The sequence below is a fragment of the Eptesicus fuscus genome, chromosome 6, assembly GCF_027574615.1.
Source record: "Eptesicus fuscus isolate TK198812 chromosome 6, DD_ASM_mEF_20220401, whole genome shotgun sequence".
NCBI lineage: Eukaryota > Metazoa > Chordata > Mammalia > Chiroptera > Vespertilionidae > Eptesicus > Eptesicus fuscus.
The window spans coordinates 44,384,999-44,389,600 of record NC_072478.1 but is presented as its reverse complement, the minus strand read 5'-3'; the positions used below and the strand labels follow the sequence as shown (position 1 = coordinate 44,389,600).

At 50.6% G+C, this 4,602-nt stretch overlaps 1 pseudogene; it reads right to left on the bottom strand.

The window, feature by feature from the left end:
• Positions 1 to 2,905: 2,905 nt before the first annotated feature.
• LOC103290817 (NEDD8-conjugating enzyme UBE2F-like) lies at positions 2,906 to 4,375 on the bottom strand (annotated as a pseudogene).
• Positions 4,376 to 4,602: the final 227 nt, after the last annotated feature.

Here is a 4,602-nt window from a genome sequence, read left to right as displayed (position 1 = left end):
TAACCAGCAAAGTTCTAGGTCTCTGAGTGAGAGGCCTAGCTCAGGTCAACGCACAATGTTTTCAGTTCTGTTTTGTTTCTGAACAGTGATGATTTTTTTGTGTGTAAGAGAACATTTATCGGGTAAATTACAGAGGTAGGAAAAGTAATTCCTAGAAGAAATGGGCTTAAAAACAAGTTCTAGGGGTAAAGGAAGGGACCTTGGAGCTTGGGAGTGAGGAAGCTAGTGGTAACCTGCCTGGGGCTGGGAGCGGGGAGGAAGGGAAGGGAAAGGCACAGCGTGCTCCCAGGAGGGAGCGTGTACTGGGTTCTCATCCTAAGGGCTTTTAAGGGTGAAGATTTTAGGAGAGGTCCCAGGAGAGGATCTTAATAGAACATTCAGCAGCTTCCCAGGTGTGTTCTTTCAGGGTTGCGGTCTCCACTGATTTATCGACCGGCAGGGGATCATTATTTATTGCAGCTGGTCCTGACCTCAGCCATAGCTGATTTGGTTGCTTAGCTGGGCCTGGAGCTGAAATACAACTTCGACCTAAATGTTATCTCTAGGGAGGAAAGATCAGGGGGGTCCAGACCTCATGACCAGTGATATGCCAGGGGAAGAAAGTCACGCTGGGCATGAGCTCCACACTACAATTGATTGTCCATTGCTAGGCACCTGGGGCTTTCCACCCCATGACCTTCTGTACCTGGCCCATTGTCCTTGCTCTGCTCATGTCTGCCCAACTGCCTACAACATCCCCCCCCTCAAGGATCTTGGCCCTGAAATCTTTCAGAGAAAAAGGGCACAGGGTCTCTTCTGTAGCTGCTTCCTGCTGAGAAGGGTGATGTTTTTCTTCTGAGACAAAAGATCCTTGCTCTCTGCCAGAAGGACAATGAGGCCTGGGCACAGAAGGAGGTGGCAATGATGGTGTCTAGAGGTGGTATTCCCTGAGTGCAAGTAGGGCTTGTAACAGTGATAAAACATTCTGAGTCATGGCACCAAATATGTTGTAGGCAGCAAGAATGACACCAGGTGTTAGACCAGTGGGGTCAGACCAAACCTGGGTCCAACAACCTAGGTACTTGGGTTCCGGCTAGGAAAGAATCCAGAGCAAGACCCAAACTGTAAGAGAACATTTATTGGGTGAATCACAGAGATAGAAGAAGTAATTCCTAGAAGAAATGGGCTTAGGAAACAAGTTCTAGGGGTAAAGGAAGGGCCCCTGGAGCTTGGGAGTGAGGAAGCTAGTGGTAACCTGCCTGGGGCTGGGAGGGGGGCGAAGGGAAGGAAGAGAAAGGCCTGCTTCCGGGAGGGAGAGTGCCTGAAGGTGGACGATTTTTGTTGTTGTTGTTATTTATCTGCTTATTTATTCACTAGAGGCCCAGTGCACAAAATTCATGCACTCGGGGGGAGGGGGGGGAGGTTCCTTCAGCCTGGCCTGCACCCTCTTGCAGTCTGGGAGCCCTCAGGGGATGTCCAGCTCCCCCTGGGGGATGTGCCTAAGCTGTCAGTCGTACATCCTTAGCTCTGCCGCAGAGGCGAGAAAGGCTCCCGCCACCACCGCTGCACTCGCCAGCCATAAGCTGGTTTCTGGCTGAGCGGTGCTCCCCTATAGGAGTGCACTGACCACCAGGGGGCAGCTCCTGCATTGAGCATCTGCCCCCTGGTGGTCAGTGCACGTCATAGCGACCAGTTGTTCTGCCGTTGGGTCAATTTGCATATTAGCCTTTTATTATATAGGATTAAGGACTTCCGTTACTTTCTTCTACACTCAGTATGTTTACTCTCATTTATTTAACATTTACGTGTTTTGACCTGGGAGTGTATTTCAGAATATCCATTCTTGCTAAGCTACTGGAAATGGAAATGTCAAGAGTTCGCTTTTAATTTACATTCTGTATCAGGATTAGTTGCAGATTTAAAAATAATCCTCTGACAAATATTTGTGGTTAATTTCAAACATTTTTTTTTTAAAATCAGAGTAAGGAAGGCACACTGTGCAGGCAGCTACCCGGCCCAGCAATATTGCAACAACAGGCAGCTACCATCCGCAGAGGCAGCTACTGGGCCAGGCCCTATCCCCAGAGGCAGACACTATCGCCAGAGGAAGTCATTATCTGGAGAGGCCACTACCATGGTGACAGGCAGCTCCCTGCTGAGGCACTGTAGGGAGAGGAGAGGCAGCTACAGGGGCCCAACTATGGCGGGACAATAATAAGGCGGGGGGGGGGGAATACAATATGGGCTCGTATGGAAAGAGCCTAATGGGCTGTGTGTGTGTTTTTTAACAGGAAAAAATAAATAAAGCATTAAGTTTTACAAATTGCAAATCTGTTCCAAAATATGCTCACAGTAAATACGCATTTCAGTAAGAGATCTATAGTGAATGACTGCAATCTGAGGCAGGGCCCAGGTTTGTGGGAGGAGCTAAGAGACTGCGCATCCAATCACAGCTTGCAGCGTACTCTGAGGACCACCTGCTGGCTCCCCGCAGGTCATGGGCTTTGTTGTGCAGGGAAGGGCTTTGGGAGAAGGGAGGAAGCAGGCTCCTTCTGAGTTCATTACAACTTCTCGGCATCTCCTCCGCCTACCCAGCACAGGTTCTCAAAAATAAACATGCTAAGGTAAGCAGACAACTCTTTAGAGCCCAAACACATTATCTTTTCTTTTTTAAAAAATATGTTTCTATTGATTTCAGAGAGAGGAAGAGAGAGGGAGAGAGAGATAGAAACATCAATGATGAGAGAGAATCATTGATCGGCTGCCTCCTGCACGCCCCCTACTGGGGATTGAGCCCACAACCGGGGCATGTGCCCTGACCAGGAATCAAACCATGACCTCCTGGTTTATTGGTCGTTGCTCAACCACCGAGCCATGCTAACCAGCCAAACACATGTTCTTGCTGTATTTATGTGGAACACTCCATCTACCATGGGCAGTCATGAAGAAGTTCCTCCACAGGACAGGTCTCTGGACCCAGCAGAGCCTGAGTCTGAGGGAGCGAGGACTGGGGCGGAGTCCCGGGGACAGGCTCCCCGCCTATCACCTGCCTACCGCTTAGTGTGGTCTCCCCTGGATTCGGGAAGTCCTCCTTGTCCCTAGGCGATGCTCTGCAGCCTCGATATTCAGGGGGTCATCGAAGTTCAGATCAGTACACACAGAGTTTAATCCCCAAACAACACCCTTCACTGTCCTCGTGGGAGCCCAGCCAGTGCCTGCCGTGGAGCCACTGTGCTCAGTAAACTCCCACATATCTCGCCGTCTGGGTGATGTTGGGGTGCCAGGCCCTGGTCAAGCATCTCACCTTGGGAGGCACCGTGCTGTACGCATCAGGAACTTCCGTTTCAAACTGAAATTGTCCACCCTGGTAGTAAGCCTCATGTAGGGTGGGACGAAATACAATATGGGCTCGAATAGAAAGAGTCTAATGGGTTGTGTGTGTGTGTGTGTTTAACAGGAAGAAAAAAAAAATAAAGCATTAAGTTTTACAACTGGCTGAAAGCAATGAGCTTGTTTGGATCAGGAAAATGCACTGTGTCACATGTACAAGGTGTGAGAAATGCTCACCTGTCCGTGTTCAAATAACGTGCTCGGAGACAGAAGTATGGCGAAAACGGGACTTTCAATACAGTCTGGAGAGCAGGTATCCCCCGGGTGGCACAGGCACACCTGGGTCAGTGATCACAGCCCGTTTAGCCAGTCCCTCCTCCGGCTCCTCATTGGCTGAGGACTATGGGGTCACCTGTTTCCTCATACATCACCTAGGTCTTGCTGTCTCCCATTGGGCCATTTTAAAAAATTGGGCTGAGGCCTTTTCTAGTTGCCTCGACCTCCCCCTGTCTGGCTGAGGCAGGCGCTGGGGGTGGGGTAGGGGGAGGGTTCCACCGTGATGCTGGCCCACGTGCACAGTTGCTCTTAGGTCCTCTTCCCTCCTCCCTACATTCTGTTTGCCCTGGGGCAGTGGTTGGCAAACTGCGGCTCTCGAGCCACATGGGGCTCTTTGGCCCCTTGAGTGTGGCTCTTCCACAAAATACCACGGCCTGGGCGAGTCTATTTTGAAGAAGTGGCATTAGAAGAAGTTTAAGTTTAAAAAATTTGGCTCTCAAAAGAAATTTCAATCATTGTACTGTTGATATTTGACTCTGTTGACTAATGAGTTTGCCGACTGCTGCCCTGGGGAATTCACCAACCGTTTCCACCAAAAGCCGGCCCTGCTGGAGAGGTATCACAGAGGCGCATTTCCTACACAAGGTAAGTTAGCTTCCAGTTCTGCAACCTCTTTAAGGAGCCGCCTGTGTCTCCCACAGACACCCTCAGTGGAGTCGGAGGCTGTGGCTGACGTCCGGGACCCTCTGAGACCGTCATCCCGCTGCAGGTGGCTCGCCAGCGACGGCATTACTGCTACCTCCACCCTGGGCACACATGCGGGGGCGAGACAGGGCCCCTCACAGCTGCACGGGCTCCAGGCGGCCTAGCCTGATGGGTTTTTAATTTTAAATATGTTTGTTGGCTTGTTTTGTTCATTAGATTCCACATGAGTGGGGTTGGGTGGTGCTTGTCTTTCTCTGGCTGGCTTATTTCACTTGGTGGGATGCTTGCTCTCCAGGTCCATCCCTGCTGTTG